Source organism: Rattus norvegicus, chromosome 4 (genome assembly GCF_021556685.1).
Source record: "Rattus norvegicus strain SHRSP/BbbUtx chromosome 4, alternate assembly SHRSP_T2T, whole genome shotgun sequence".
Taxonomy (NCBI): domain Eukaryota; kingdom Metazoa; phylum Chordata; class Mammalia; order Rodentia; family Muridae; genus Rattus; species Rattus norvegicus.
The window spans coordinates 160,553,281-160,570,112 of record NC_141537.1 but is presented as its reverse complement, the minus strand read 5'-3'; the positions used below and the strand labels follow the sequence as shown (position 1 = coordinate 160,570,112).

The window sequence follows — 16,832 nt, the reverse complement described above, 5'->3', positions numbered from 1 at the left end:
CGGCAGGAAACGGTGTTCGCTTCAATGCCTGGGACCCACAGGGTGGAAAGAGAGGACCAACCCCTCCCTGCAAGCTGTCCTCTTACTTCCAAACCCCGCCTTAGCACACTCACATGTGCACACATACAGATACATATACACACATGCATGTACACACACACACACACACACACACACACACACACACACAAATAAGTGTAACTTTAAAACAGCTTTTAAAAAATAACATGAAGGGGTTGGGGATTTAGCTCAGTGGTAGAGCGCTTGCCTAGCAAGCACAAGGCCCTGGGTTCGGTCCCCAGCTCCGAAAAAAAGAAAAGGAAAAAAAAATAACATGAAGCATTAGGCAGTTCACTGACATGGTGGGAATACTGTGATGGGAACGAAGGGTCCCTACACTCACAGAAACGATCTAATGCAAACTGCAAAGACCAGGATAGACCGAAAGCAGCAAATGGAGCTGCAGGCGGCTGTGGGATCTCAAACACTAATGGCTCTCAAGCTACAGGGAAATGAGAACAGCACATAAAATTAAGTTTGAAAATTAAATACTAAAATTTTTCAAATTTTATGAGATACATAATCCTAAATACTCTGTACCAGTGGCTTTCAACCTTCCTAATGCTGCGAGCCTTTAATACAGCTCCTCACGGTGTGGTGAAATAAGTTATTTCATTGCTACTTCATAACTGTAATTCTGCTGCTGTTATGAATCATAATGTAAATATCTCGTCTGCAGGGTACTGCATAGGCAAACCCTAAAGGGGTCGTGACCCGCAGGTTGAGAACCATTGCTGTAGCTTGTCAGCAAACCTCTAGCACTTTCAGCCTGGAAAAGTCCATATCCTGACACGTTACAATGAAACTATTGAAAACTGAAGACAAAGAGGGGGGAAAGCTTGAAAATAGCTAAAAATAAGGAATGATCTCTTTAAAGGAAATGGTTATTTAAATGGCTCCGTGCTTCTTACTGGAGGCCACAGAGGACAGTGGGTGTGGAGCAGGTGAAATCGTTAAAAGAAACTTGTCAGAATGCCAAGGTAAGTAACCAGTCCTAAACAGGACTTCTCTACCGCTCCCTCAAAGGTCCAGAGAGCGTCACAGAGGAGCGATATAAAGAATGGAAGACCCGAAGGATACAGAGGATACGGGAAAGGCCATGCCCTGGACATGACATGCTGTGCACTCCTGACGTCACCAATGTCGCACTTTCCTGCACAAGATTGTGTGCTCCAGCATTCCACCTTGGATGCAGGAGGGACACAAGTGGCCTCGTGCCTCCCTGAGGCAATAGGACAGTTAACAGTAGCCAGGGAGGGAGTATCACTTCCTCCAGCCGTGCTCCAGAAGAAAGGCCCCCACTCACCCACGCTCATGCAGGCCAACCTAGTTAAAATCAGGGGCCACAAGGGAAATAAAAATAAAGAAGGCAGAGATGTAGGAAGGGAACTAGCAAAGAAGATGTTGGTCAGTGGAATCGCAAGGAGGGTGAGAGAGGGAAAAGGGGTGAACGCAAATGGCAGAACATTCAACACCTGTGCGACCCTGTCAAAAAAGGAAGATGACTATTCAAGAAAACTGGACTGCCAGCTCCAAATTCTATCCTGAAAAAAATTATTTATGTGTGGGGTGTGTGTGTGTGTGTGTGTGTGTGTGTGTGTGTGGTGTGTGTGTAGGGGGTGTGGGTGTGTGTGTGGTCTGTGTGTGTATGTGTGTGTGTGGTCTGTGTGTAGGGGGCTGTGGAGGTGCATGTGGTGTGTGTGTGTGTGTGTGTGTGTGTGTGTGTGGTGTATGTCTGTGTGTATGTGTAGGGGGTGTGGTGTGTGTACTGTGGTCTGTGTTTGTGTGTGTGTGTGTTCGTGTGTGTGTTTGTGTGTGTGGTGTGTGTGTAGGGGGTGTGGGTGTGTGTGTATATGTGTGTGTGGTCTGTGTGTGTATGTGTGTGTGTGGTCTGTGTTTGTGTTTGTGTGTGTGTGTTTGTGTGTGTGTTTGTGTGTGTGGTGTGTGTGTAGGGGGTGTGGGTGTGTGTGTGGTCTGTGTGTGTATCTGTGTGTGTGGTCTGTGTGTGTATCTGTGTGTGTGGTCTGTGTGTAGGGGGCTGTGGAGGTGCATGTGGTGTGTGTGTGTGTGTGTGTGTGGTGTATGTCTGTGTGTATGTGTAGGGGGTGTGGTGTGTGTACTGTGGTCTGTGTGTGTATGTGTGTGTGTGGCCTGTGAGAGGGTGTGTGCGGGGCTGTAGTATGTGTGTGTATATGTGTGTGGTGTGTGTTTGTGTGTATGTGTGTGGTGTGTGTCTGTGTGTATGTATATGTGTGGTGTGTGTCTATGTGTGTGTGGGGTGTGTGTGTGTGTGTGTGTGTGTGTGTGTGTGTGCAGGAATGAAGGTAAAATAGACCCTTTGGGTTAAGTAAAAGAATGCTCACAGATGGTTGAAGGGCCACTGTTCTGAAGAACCACTGGAGAACATTCTTCATCAAAGGATTTGTACCAACAGGACAGAGCGTGGGGGTAAAGGATGGCCACAGAAATGGGGACAATCAGAGCAAATGGAAGCCACATAGCTCCTCTGTTGGCTTCTTTGAAGTCGGTGTGATTGTTGATAGCAAACATTGTCTGATGCTCTTGTTCTCAGGTCATGGCAGCTATAGGAAGTGTCATGGCGAAGGAGCTGGTGAGAGGGCCAAGTGTCTAGGCTGCCCGTAGGGGTGACATAGTTCTTCTAAGGAGACTATGAAAAGTGTGTCTTTTGGGATCCCTAGGGCTCCCACTTATAACACCAGACCCTGGGATGTGGGGAGGTGTTCATAGGAAAGCTCCCATTGTGATCCTGCTCTCAGTGTTGGGAGCCAGTATACCACAGAAGCTTGATTCCTAGTCACTTGTGACACTGTTTCCCATCAATAAGAGACATGGTGGGTAATTGGAAAGTGATTCTGAAGCAACATGGGAGATTACAGGGTCTAGGCAATGACTGAAGAAGTGGGTATGTTCTCTGAGTTCAAGTTGACAGGACGCTCTTTGGTACCCGTTCCCTTCCCCTGGCCTGGTAACCAAGACTACAGTAGACAGCATCTGCTCCTCATGAGGGGACCTTAAAGAAACAAATGACAAACTTACTCTTGTGACTTACACAATACCCCTGGCACTAAAATGCTGTGCATGGTCTCTAGTTAAACCCAATGAGACGTCCAGGGAAAGCACACGGAATTCTATTGGATGGTGTGTGCTTGTTTTTGGAAAACTAGTGATGCACACATTTGGGTCAGATGCATACAACCCTAAGAATTAATATTTGGGCCAGACATGGTGGCACCTACCATTAATCCAAGCACTTGGGAGGCAAGAAGCAGGCAGATCTCTGGGTTCCGGGCCAGCCAAGGATACTGTGAGACCCTGTCTCCAAAGAACAACCATTTTAGTAATAATAAAAACAGACGAGTAGAAGTCACTCTTTGGTTTTGGTCATTCTTTCTAAGAAAAGGAACAAAAGCGGAGGTGGCAGTAAAGAGGGAGCTGCCTCCAGTATCAGAGGCCCTGGAGCCCTGGATCTGAGCCCCCACAACGGGGAGATCAAGAGGGCAGGCCAGGGCTAGAGATGGGGCTTTGATTTTTTATAATATGGATTCATAATTTAATAAACACTGCTACCTCACGGCAGTTCTATTCCAATATGTCTGGCATAGACTCGGGTGACCCACAAATGTTTGTCCCTCTTTTCTACCTCTTCCCTGGGGACGTGGACAATCCTTAGAGGGACATATCTTCGTCTCTGAATGCAGACCTCCCTGGGATCCCACACAAGTGTGCTTGAAGCCATGATGCAACCTCTTGGCTTGGCGGAGAACTTGCCATCCACAGGACAGCTAATCCCTCTTCCTTTCCACGGTGATCAGGCAGAGCATTCACACGGTCCAGTCCGGTGTGGCTCCACGGACGGGGTGTGTGTACTTTCCCAGACCATGGAGGCAGGATGGGAGGGGGACAGCAGCGCGATTCGAGTGTCTGTGTCTGGTTCCGACTGCAGCTGTGTATTTCCCCAGGTGAATTTTAAAACCAGTCCAAATTCATCAACCTCTTCTGAAGAGCCCTACACACCAGCAACTTGTGTTGTGCTGAGAAGCCTCTGTGGGTAAGGAGGAACTGGGAAAGGACAGGATGCAGGATTCTGTCACTAAGCCAGCCCCTCTGCCGCCTACATTCTGGCATCCCGCCCTTTCAGCGCGCGCATGCGTCCGGACCTGCATTTCATTTCGGCCATTGTTAGTTATGGGTGCTGCAGCAGGCTGGACCACTGTATCCAGGTTGCTTCCTAACCTGGCTCAGAGTAAAAGGGAAGAAAAATAGAAGCAAAGGGAACCAGAGCCCCTTGCAGCCTGGGCATCTGCAGAGACCAAGCCCTCACTATCATCAGCCAAGCTTTGGCACCCATCTGGAGGTCAGGAGACAGGAGATGCGCTTCCATGAACCCACGGCCTCCGTCTGCAAAGTAAGATGTAGTTTAAAAACTCTCAAAGGCCCCTTCGACCTCTGATTTTCTGAGTCATTGGGATTTACAGCGAAATAAAACGGGGGGATCTAAAATACACTCTCATTTTTAACAAAAATTAGGAAGGCTATGGTTCCCCCCTCTGCATTCGACTTGTGGCTCCTGCCATCCCAGAAGAGGCTGACACATTCGGTTCACCATGGATCTGGAAAGGGAGAGGCCACCACAGCGCAGCCCCGCCCCTCTCTGGCCCTCATTCACTTCATGTGCTGAGTATTTCTTTAGAATGGGTGATGGTGCTCACAAGAAGCCAAGGCCAAGAGGGCAGGAAGGAGTCTGCTTGTTCTCGCTCAGGAGAGCCAGAAAACAGCAAACAGCTGGGACAGGTCTCTGTCTAGGTCACTCCCCTGCTGGGAGCATTGGATGGCTTTCTGTGTTCATCAGTTCAGACGAGTTCCTGGGAGGACTCTGACTATGGAGGGGTTGGGCCTCTCAGCAGGGTCACTGGCTGTCCCCATCCTGGCCCCATGTGGTGTCCTGGGAAGCCACATTTCCAAGACTGCATCTGTGGCTGCAGAAGGGACCTGGAGATGTCAGCAAACCCAGGCAGGAAGTAACATTGAGCGGATTCAACCTGGAAAAATGTGGCCACTGCATCAGGGGATAATAATCAGAAACACAAATCCTCAGGTGGGAGGGGGGGTGCCTGGAACAGGGCGCAACCAGCCAGCATTTGGACAGGAGTTGCAACGTGATCCAGTGATGAGAATTTGTGAACTGGATGCAGAGAGGTGATACCCCAGTGAGAACCGGGAAGGAACAGGGGTGGGGCTGAGCAGCTGCTCCAAGGCTCCTGAGAGGCTAGAACAGAGACCAAGCAGAAATGGCAGAAGGCAGGCCAAGTCAGACTGCAGAGAGCAGAGGTCGTGGGCAGCTGACTGGAAGCCTGGCACAAGGTCAGGAGGCAGGGTGTGGCCAAAATGACCCTAAGCCTTGTCTTGAACTTTAGCTGTGACTGCAGAACTCCAGCAGCGGACGTGTTTGTTGATGCGGGTAGACGGAGGAACCCAAAGCAACAGAAAACGCTCAAGTTCAAGTGACTGGGTCAGTCAGTTGCGTGTCCCAAGTCAGAAGCAGAGCTGGGGAAAAGGTTCTGCTCGGCAGACAGTGAGACTCCCTCCTCCCCAAGCCCACAATCCTCCCACTGCTCCACTGCCTAGAACATGGGAGCCTCAAGGATAAAGCCCCTGAGAGAAATCTTCACGTACATTAAACCCAGTGGGACCAATCAGCTGCATGCCATCTGACGGAGGCCTTGGCCATCATATACTTGCTCTAGAGGGATTTAGGCCAGACCTTAAGAAGAACTTCCCTCTTGAGTCTTGAGATATTGCATGAGTAAGCAAAAGAGGCGGTTTCAATGATTCTTCTTCAAAAGGTTTATTAGCTAAATTGTACTTGGTACAAAAAGGAGGCATCCCCTCGGCAGTGGATGAGAGGAGCACCTTGCTTCAAACAAAAAAATGAAACTCCGAAGCCAAGGTTTAAGTGGCAAACAAATTAACGTGAGTGTTCACTAAAAGAAAAGAAAGCCATCGGGGCAACATTAACTTGGTTAAACTTAAAATAGGCTCTCTGTGTGACAAGCCAGACTTCTAGATCGAACTCTAACAGAGAGATGGAACGTTTCTGCAGGAGCCCAGGGGTGCACAGGTCTCTATGGCAATAGGAACATCTTCCTAGGAGCCATGTTGTGGGGCCCTTTGTAATGAAGCACCAGGCCTCCGGTCTTAATCTTGGGAGAGCTTTAGGGAGGGAAGGAGGGGCAGCTGTTGTGCGTGGCCTCTGAAGGCTGTAGCAGATGTCGGAGCCTCTCCCTGGCCCACACCAGAGCAGAAGAAACACAGCCAGGGCCCTGGTTGAGACTTGACTTATACAAGGTCTTCACAGCTGCAAAGAACAATAAAAGCTCTTGGAGAAACTTCAGATCTAAGATTAGGGAGCCGAAAGAGCAGCAAATGTTGGGGTTCCCAGAGCCCCCCCCCCCGAGGTACACTCATGATTGTCAATATTGTCACTTGGTTACTGTGGAGAACAAGGAGTGTGGGGCCCACACGGGGCACCCAACCTTACATCAATCACTGACAGATTGGGGTGCAGCATCGCTCTGACATTGGAACTGAGTCTTCTGCCAGAACTTTCTCCTTCTAGGGATTTCCGAGTACACTACCATTCTCGGTTCCTGTCACCCTGGTGAGACAGGATGTGTATAGAGAGGAAGGGAGAATAGAGACAGAGATAAGGACAGAGACAGACACAGGGACCGGGTGACAGGGACAGAGACAGAGAAAACAAGGTCAGGGCAGACACCTTGCAATTACCCATCTGGGTAAAAGTGTCAAGCAGATAGCCCATGGCCTGGAGGGAATTATGTTGTGCATTTGGGACCAGGAGATCCTAGCCTATCCATGTAATTCTGCCTGGCTTAGATTTGGATTAATGACTGAATTAGCTTCCCTTTCCTGAGCATCCTCACAGCAGGCTGGAATGACCCAGAATGCCAGAGGCAGTGAGCAGATTAGGCATCTGCCCTGACTAATTAGCCCCTGTGAGGAGGGAACAGACAGCTTTACAGTGGTCACACTTTGTGGTGCAAAGCAGTCTCCAACCTTCTCTCCTTCACTCAACCCTGACATCCCAGGAGGTGCTCCCTGTGTAACGGTGCTCCTCCTCTCAGGGTGTGGGAGACCTGTGCACTCAAGAGGTGCTCCATCCCACGCATCACATAGCTGACACGCATTAGGCTCTGAAGTAAGCGGCTTAAGAATGCTTGGGTAAAGGAAGGAGGGGGCGGTCCCATCTGGGGCCAGAGCTGCTGCCAGAGAGCCAGTGGGATGTGGTTTCCAGCATTCTGCATTCTGCGTTCTGCCCCACCTGCTGCTGCTGCTTTGATCCTGGTTTTGTTTGGGTTTTTTGTTTGTTTTGTTTTGTTTTTTCAGAAGGGTGGCTACAGTAAATCCAGACAGTTGTGACCAATCAGAGCAAGGGGCTGACTATGTTTGAGGGAAAAGGAAGGCCACTGAAGAGGAATGGAGAGCTTCCCTTGAAGAAACCCCTCCTGACTCGATCTCATCCCTCCTGCTGCTACCCAGGGGCAGAAATAACCAGAGCAGCTAGGGACGATCTCAGCTCAGTCCTGCTCCCATGTGCTGGCCCACCACACTGTCCTTTCTGTGTGGCTATACTCTCACAAGCTCTCCAGATGTCACGGGACTCCAGGCCTCCACAGTCTAGGCCCTCTCCCCATCTTCCGGTCATCCTAGCCGTGCCTTCCAAGAAGCCTGACTGCCTGTCACCCCAGCCTTCTGGCTCCAGACCCATCCACCCCTCTCAGGAGTTGTCTGATGCAGGCTGAGTCTGACCATACAGGTAGCCCTGAGGTAGCTTAAGGTAGATACAGGAGCCCAGCTATCACCTGCCCACTACCTCCTACCTACGATTGAAGGAAAAGAAACAGTCTGCAGAGAGAGGAAGCCAAGAATGGAACATCCGTTCTCCACTCCTGGGCCCTTTTAAATAACCAGATACTCCAGATTCTGGGGGCCAGGACCACCCTTCCCATTCTACACAGGGGTAAGAGCAGAAGGGTACTACAGCCACCAAGCTCAGTCTCAGGTCCAGATCCTGGGGTGGCACAAATCGTACAAGTTACCAACTCCCCATCACTTTAGACTAGGGGACATGCTGTTCAGGGATTCAGTATGGTCCACAGTTCTCCTGACCACCTCCCATCAGACAGCTGCACTCCTTCAGAAGGTGGGAAGAGGGGCTGGGGAGAAGGCTCAGTGGTTAAAAGCACTGGTCATTCTTCCCAAAGACCCAGCTTTGATTCCCAGCACAAACATGGCTGCTCACAAGCACCTGTAGCTCCAACCCCAAGGCACCCATCGCCCTCGTCTGGTCTCTGCGGGTACTGCATGTGCATGCTACACATACACGCTGTACACACAAAATAAAGACAAAAGTTAAAAAATATTTTTTAAAACTGGTAAGATTGGAAAGAAGCTCAATTTAACCTGGGTGGCAAACACACAAGGAGTTAAAAGTGCAAATGTAAGCACGGTGGGTGTACTGGCTAGTTTTATGTCATCTTGACACTGACTAGAGCCATTGTAGAAAGAGCAACCTCAATTGATAAAATACCTCCACTGGATTGGCCTCTGTACAAGTCTATGGTGCGTTGTCTTGATTGATGACTAAGATGGGAGGGCCCAGCCCATTGTGGGTGGTGCCATCCCTGGGCTGGTGGTCCTGGGTTCTATAAAGACACAGGCTGAGCAAGCCATGTGGAGCGAGACAATAACCAGCATCCCTTTGTGGCCTCTGAATCAGCCCCTGCCTCCAGGTTCCTGCCCTGCTTGAGTTCCTGTCCTGACTTCCTTCGATCATAGACTGTGATGTGACAGCATAAGAAAAATAAACATTTTTCTCCTCCTTTTGCTCATGATAACGTCATCATATCACTAAGAGCCCTAAGATACTGGGAGAGCCAACTTGTCTGACTATACTACTCATGAAGCGTTTCCCCTGGGGAGTTGTAACTTACAGATCACAAATACGAGATAGAGTGAGCGTGGCCAAGGACTTGTACAAAGACACACATCCGGGAAACGAGCCCTTCAATCTATACCCAGATCTCATCCCAGGGTGGCACACCACTGGGGAAGAGGACAGAAGTCACCACCTGATTTTGTAATCATTCAGCAAACGGCCCGTGCTGTCAGGCTATGGCCCAGGTTACTCTAGACATGTCTTCCCACCTCCACAGTGCATCCTGGGAACAGTACCTGGCAATGCACATAACACTGTATTCACACGTGGGTAGTGTGCACAGGAAACTGGCACCAGGTCCACACAAACTCCAGGTGGCCCAGGGCTTCCACCCCGAAACCTTTGGGGATTCCTGTGTTTTCACCTCACAGAGGTTAGAACACAGCAGCTCATCCATCACATTCCTTCCCTCCTGATTGGCTATTCCCAAAATGCCGCAAAAGGCTCAGCCCTCCCTGAGGCTTGAGAAACACCAGGCCTCCCATAGCTGTGGGTGACTTAGGTGCAAGACCCTAGGCTGGCAGAGCCCTGAGACTCAGGAACATGACTTCATTGGTTCCTAAACTCCGATCCCTACAGGGTCTAACAACCACATAATACAACAGAAAGCAGCAGGTGAGGCCACACCCAAGCCAACAATGCCCCTCCAAAATGGGTTCACATTCTGTAGATATCACAATAAACCCAGGGTTCCCTAAGAGGCAAAACCACAAGGTCTGTCCCCTGAATCTTAATAGATTCACAAACCCTCTAATTTCAGCTGAGCTTCTGGGCAGAGGACTGAAGATGGAGTCTAGTCTCTCAGATTAAACATCATGACCAAAGGCAAGTTGGGCAGGAAAGAGTTTATTTGGCTTGCATTTCCATGTCACAGTCCATCATTAAAGGAATTCAGGCCAGGAGCTCAAGGCTGGAGTCAGAGACCATAGAGGAACACTGCCCACTGGATTGCTCCTCTTGCCCTTGCTCACCTAACTTTCTTTTTTTTTTTTTTTCGGAGCTGGGGACCGAACCCAGGGCCTTGCGCTTCCTAGGCAAGCGCTCTACCACTGAGCTAAATCCCCAACCCCATCACCTAACTTTCTTATACAACCCAGGACCGACCGTCCAGAGGTGGCACTGCCCACAGTAGGCTGGGCCATCCCACATTAATCATTAATCAAGTAAATACCTCTACTCCAGGCTGGAAAGATAGATTAACCATTAAAAGCTAGACTCACGACCATAAACATAAGAAAATGGCCCCACTGACTTGCCTCCTGGCCAATCTCATTGAAGCAATCACGCAACTGAGGCTCCATCTTACCGGATAACTCTAGCTTGTGTAGAGTTGACAAAACGTTAACCATTACGGTTCCCAGGATGCAGCTGTCCTTTCTGGTAATGTAAACTCGGCAATCAGTCCCTCTGGCTGCCCCTGCCTTTATGCCCACCATAACCATCAGCTTGGGTCCCTTTCTTCTCATCATCTATGGCTGAGAATACATGGAGGTGAGCCATGGCTTTATTGGTGACCAGCCCACAAGCAAATGCATTGTCTCCTTTGGAGAAAGGCCACCACTCCACACAAAGCTACCAATTTGCACACCCAAAACAAGAGCCAGCCCAGCAAACCCAATGCCCAGTTGGATATTGTAGGTTTGGGAATGGCAGACCGGGAAGGAATATTAGAGACTCCCAGGATCCAGTTCCTTTTGAAAAGTCCTTTGCAAAAGTCCTTAAATTCCCTGAATGTTTAATCTCCACATTCAAACTAGGAAGTGCTTTGTAAATAACCCATGGTGCATGCAACAAGGGAAACAACCCACCCAGATTGCATTGTGAATGAAATATGGCTAGCTAACTCTGAGACTTTTTGTGCATGTTCTACACTCTTCTGCCTGCCTCTTCTGGAAGAAGGCTGACGGGCTCCAAAGATTGAACAGAAGGTACACAAGAACGAATCAGAACTGAGAAAATTACTGCAGTCCTGTGATGGCTCAATGAACTGGGAAACACATTCTCAAGTTTTACCTCAGTTTGGAACCTTTTCTGTGGTGCTAGCCCTCCAGCTGGTGGGTTGAAGCATTCTGGGCAAGCACTCTTCACTGACCTACAATTGTTAGTTCACTATGGTCTACCTCAATCCAAGCTATATAAAACCAGCATTGTCAGAGTCATGATTTGGTAAGCCCATGATGGATGCCTAAGCCTCTCCTGTCCCACATGAAGTGTCAGCTCCGGGGAGCAGCAGGTAGGAGAGAGCAGGACTCAGGAGCAGGCGCTCTAGCCTTCTCCTCACTCCCTTCCTGGGTTCAAACAGACCATGGACACTAACCACCTGCCTCCAAAGCACAGCAGATACTCTAGTGACTAATTCACAGGTACCAAAAACCCGGGGCCCAAGATAAAACATCTCTATGCCTCTCTAAGCCCCTAGCAGAAGCTGCAAATGTCCCCAGCTGGCCTCCCTTCACACCAGGAAGACAGGACTCCTGGTAGTTATATAGGTGTGGAGAAAAAATTTAAAGATTTGTCAACTGTTTTGAGACACAAAACCCAAGACACACCAGTGAAATGCAAGGACCCTCTCTTTAGAATGTTTAGAAATGTATAATAAGGACAAGACTGAGTTTATAGACGGAGGTTTTCAAGTATAAACAGGGGCTGGGATTATGGTCAGTAACATACTTGCCCAGTGAGCATGGCCACCTGAGCTCAGGACCTCAGCACCCATGAAAAAGCAGGATGCAGTTGTTCCTACCTAGGATCCTAGCATAGGGGCAGCAGAGGCAGAAGGATCCTTGGAGTTCACTGTCCAGCCAACCTAACCTGCCTGATGAGCCCCAGGTCCTAGAGAGAGACACTGTCTCAAAACATAAAGGACCAACGCCCAAAGCTGCCCTCCACAGGCACATGTGTGCACACATACACGCGTGCTTGCACACCTGCACACACAGGAATATGTGTGTGTGTGCGCACACACATGCACGCACACACACACACACACACACACACTTTTAAAGTGTGACTAAAGTTGTGAAATTAGTAACCTACTTACTTCTATATCCACACATTAAATGAGGCCTATCAACACACCAAAACTACGTCATAATTCAGAAAATTTACATACAGAGGAATGTAAATATTTTGAAGATTTCTACCATGACCAAGATGCAGTCATCCCTGTGAGTGGCAAAGTCACAGAAACACATAAATAACTTTAATTGTAGTGAATGCTAACTTTCAGTTAAGTGGTTTGCTTGGTTTCCTGCCATCTGAGTTTCTAGAATCTAACCCTGAAATCCATTCACAAAATCCACAAGACCAGAAAACTCACACTGCTACCTAATGACCCCTGAGGTTACCAGGCATAGCAGACTGGGGGTGGCAGGAAGGCTTTCCCTGCACAGAAAGGACAGAAGACAGAGCACCCCTGCAAAGCACTCCCCATCTGTCAATGGCGATGCACTCATTCTGCTCTGAACCACACCCACTTGAGATAAACTCTCTGGTGGATAATCTTTGCTGTCAAGTTAGCTGCGTTTGGAATCACCTAGAAGATTGGCGAGGTGTATCTGTGGGTGTCTACGATGGGATTCCCAGAGAAGGTGAACTGAGTGGGGAGGTACACCCTGACTGTGGGCAGCCACCATCCCACAGGCCTGGGGCCAAGATGTAACAAAGAGAAGAAGAGGTGAAGGCCAGCCCAGAGTGAGCTTACACTTTCCTCTACTTCCTGATGCAGGCTCCCACCGCCATGATGCTCTTCCCAAATATGTGAGGCCAAGTAACCGAGGAAGGAACCCTCTGAGATCAGGAGCCAAATTAACTTTCCCTCCCTTAAGCTGTTCCTATTAGGCTTTCTGTCAGTGTGGCAAGAAAAGTTACTAGATTCTGAACGTGCACACCACCATCTTGGCACATGTCAGATAAGCACGGGAACACAGTCCGCTCACATCTGCCTGGACCCCATCATCTGGGACACAGGCAGGGAAGGTGGCTTAGCTAGGAAGCTTTAAAGCAGGGTTCAGAATTTCCAAGTCGCTTCCTGAGACTCTCCACATTTCCGTAAGCTGAGCTTCTGTATGATTCTCTCCTCAAGTCTATCTTGCCTTGAAAGCAGGCACTGAGTCTCATTAGCCTCTGTGTCACCCAGGTCAGGACCTAGCGCTCACAAGGTCCTTCAGAAATGTCACAAGTTGGGAAGTGAGACAGAGCAGTAGGAGGGACAAGTGACTCTCAAGTGACAAATGGAAATGGGATCTTTCACAGTGTGTTTCCCAGATCCCAAAACACTCAGCAATGCCCCAGAAGGAATGATTAGCCAGGAAGAGACTAACCGTTGCCCAACTCTCTCTTCACCACAGAGCTTCCGAAATGACTGCTAGCAACTATAGAGCGATGTGGAGATCTCTGACAGCCATATAGGTCCGTTATCTGGACGCCATTTGTGAACCCCTACTACCACCATCCCTGGAGTACCAGCAGGATTCCTGCCTCATAGGAAGATAACAACTTCATTCCCAGGAAAACAGACTGAGCAGAGTAAAAGCTTACTCCCTTGCCTTGATGCTTGCACACATTGTCTATGGTCAGTTTGTTTGAATAAAGTATCAGTTACTTTAGTGAGCTGCAAGCCACATCCTCTCCTGGACCGCACAGTTCTTACTCTCTAATGTGACTGAAAGAAATCTTCACAAATGCTTTATGATTCATTTCCTCCCGAATAGCATGTGGTAACAGAAAACAAGCAAAACACACAGCTAGAAAATCGGATAGCCCAGGGCCAGAGCCCTTCACAAGGATAAGCATATTTGGACCATAGAATGGCTATGACAAGTCAGAGCCTGGAAGTTTCCTTCCAGTGCCTTTGAAAGATCCAACAGGGTGCCAGATGTGCCTCTTGGCAAACTCGAAGCACAGATTTAAAAGACTGGAGAAAGAGCTCCCGTAGATCCTTCCATCTTCTCTCCCTAGACTCATCGCTCCTTCAAATCATTGACAATGCATTGTCTCCATGGCTAGGACAGTGAGGATCCAAACACTTCCCAAGGGAATAGCAGGGAATGGGAGACCTGGAACCAACCAACTGGGCAAGGTTCTTCATGCTCCCTGGTCCATGGGAAAGGACAATTGCTCTTCTGTCTACCTCGATGAGGTTGCTAGGGTGAGCAAGAGATGGGAAGACTGATGCCCATTTTTGTTCATTTTTTATCATAAGGAAATAGATACCTGGACTGGAGTGGAGGTGGGGTTTCACCTCCTTCCTTGCTTTCCTCTGGGTCTTCACTTTAGGCCTGCCCACTGAGATCTGATCCCACCTACCCTTCTGTGGCTCTGCTCTAAGCTGCATGGTCCCAGGGCTGTCTTGTTGTATTCCTAAAGATCCCTCAGGACAGGGAAGAGGCAAGAGAAAAACGCAAGGCTCCAGCGAGCTGCTCTGAGGTGGGAATGAGGAACACATGCAAGACCAGAGGACATGCTCACACTCCTGAGAGCATAACAGCCAGGCCACAGAACAGGGGACTACACACCACCAAAACCCATGTCAGCACTTCCTTGCCCTGGCCACGCTCTTCCGGGAACACACACCCCACTCTCTCCCAAGGAGGCAAAAGACTCATTTCCGAACAGAGTCAGTTGGGCTCTGAAGACCCTGTCCTTAAGAAGCATACCACCACCTCACACCAGCACCAGCTGCCTGCTCAGTGTGTGCTTGTGGCATATAGCTACAGGAAAGACTGTGACACTGTCACCCTAGGAAACCAAACAGCAACGTTTTCAATATTTAAAGTGCTGGCTTCTCCTAGAGAAAAAAGCCAAAGAAAGATCTGGAACCCTAAGAGGAGAAGCTGACTTGGCAGGAGCTCTGAGAAAGCAAGAAGAGCAGCAGCCGGTCTCACCCTCTCACCCTGTAGCCTGCAGCTACAGCACAGAGGGAGAGATGACGACCCAGGCAGCTTAGTTCTCCAGAGACCAAAAGACTCCGGTCCTAGGGCTCGCTACTCTACAACTATTAATACATACCCCTGACAGAAAGGAGGGACATAGCAACCCTAGAACTCAACTTGTGTCCCCTGCAGAGATCTCTGTGGATGGCTGGTGAGTGTGGCCTCTGTCTACTGGATGGTTGTGAAGACTTGAGTGCCCAATCAGAACAGAAGAGTGTTCTGTGGTACCACAGATCCAGCCAGGAATTTCCCAAAGAACACTATTTCAACCGTTCAGTCAAAAAAAAAAAAAAAAAAAGAGGTAAAAAGGAAAAGTCAAAAACCTAAAGACATTCTTTAAGAACCTAAAGATACTGCAATACCCTGGCTTTCACTCCTGTCTCAAGTGGACCGTAATGAGAGGTTATGATGTCACACGTTCTATATGTTCCTTTCCATTGATGGAAGGCAGTCACTCAGGATCCATTGTCAGATGCCCAGGCCCACAGTCAGGAGATGGGCTCCTCTCTGTAGAGAAAGAAGCTTTAGTCCCTCCTGGTTCTCACCTGATACTGAGTTAGGGAGAAAAGAGATTGACCCCTCAAAAGATGCTATGGTTTCCAGGGCCTCCCAGTCAGCACGTGGCCCTACTCTGTGACTGACACTGCCAGAGAGTTATCGGAGCTACTCAAGATGGTAGACCAGGCATGATAGTGTCAGCAGAAGCTATCAGTTCTCCAGTGTCCTAACTCTAGGAAAGCCAACAATGCAGGGGGATCTGGCCTCCATATGGGTACCTTCTCTTCCACTTCTGTTTCAAAGATAAATCTTCATGGGCTTTGAAATTTCAGGGCCCGAAGATGCAGTAAGCTCTCGCCTCAAGTGTCAGAACACTCTCCTGGCCTCTTCCTACGTTGCATGCCTCGCATGGCTCTGGAACTCCCCTCCCCAAACACCCCTGGTGGTGACATGCATCTTGGTCTCCATTTTGTCCTGCTGGCTCTTTAGTCCAAAGCAGAAGGTTCGGAAGGCAAGTGTGGACAGAAGGGACCTCCTAGCCCTTCCACAGAGGCCTTATCCAATGTATCCATGGCCCTGTGAGAACTAGAGAATGTTAGTTCTGGATGAGCACACTCTTAGACAGCTGCAACTGGCCTCCCATTTAGGAGAGATTTCCATATCGGAAGAAGTGATCCTCGGTTATATGAACTGGTAACAAGGATACAAGTTCCTCTGTGGGCCAAAAGCATCCCTCGGGAGTGGTTCTAACCTGAATTATCATCCACTGGCCAAGCAGAAGAAGGCATAACAGGCCAACTCCCATAACTCTGGTAATATTCTCAATTGTCTTCAAAGGATGAGTATGGGCAAGGCAGTGCAATAAAATCCACACTCAAAACAAAAAGGGAAAGGGGGAGGAGAAGAGGAAGAAGAGGAAGTGAAAGAAAGGAGGAAGAAGATGATGAGGCAGAGAAGGAGGGAAAGGAGGAAGAGGAAGAGGAGAAAGAGGAGGAGAAGAAGAGGAAGAGGAAGAGGAGAAGGAAACACCAGCTGGGGACTGTACAGCAATACCACCCTGTTCAAGGAAAGGGTCAGAAATGAATTCTGCCATATTCGGAGCCTTACGGGCACAAGGTTCTTTTCCAACTTTAATGGGCATCTGACAGAAACCCTTTTCTGTTTCACTGTTCTTAAAGTCAAAGTGAAATCAGAGCCTAAAAGACAGCCCAGTCCAGGGGAGAGAAAGAGGTGGGACCTTGATAAGGAGCCGTTCAGAAGCCCACGGGCTCCGTGGATGACTCTCCCACTGGTGTTTAGCACCA

General features: G+C 49.0%; 1 protein-coding gene and 1 long non-coding RNA gene across 3 annotated transcripts in view; both read right to left on the bottom strand.

The window, feature by feature from the left end:
* Positions 1 to 16,832, bottom strand: part of Ano2 (anoctamin 2) — a 353,573-nt gene that overhangs the window by 312,397 nt on the left and 24,344 nt on the right.
* On the bottom strand, positions 5,911 to 9,446 carry LOC134486685 (uncharacterized). Its single transcript, XR_015687021.1, has 2 exons — positions 9,334 to 9,446; positions 5,911 to 6,436 (listed from the first exon to the last, which is right to left on the bottom strand). It is a non-coding gene; the product is annotated as an uncharacterized LOC134486685 (long non-coding RNA).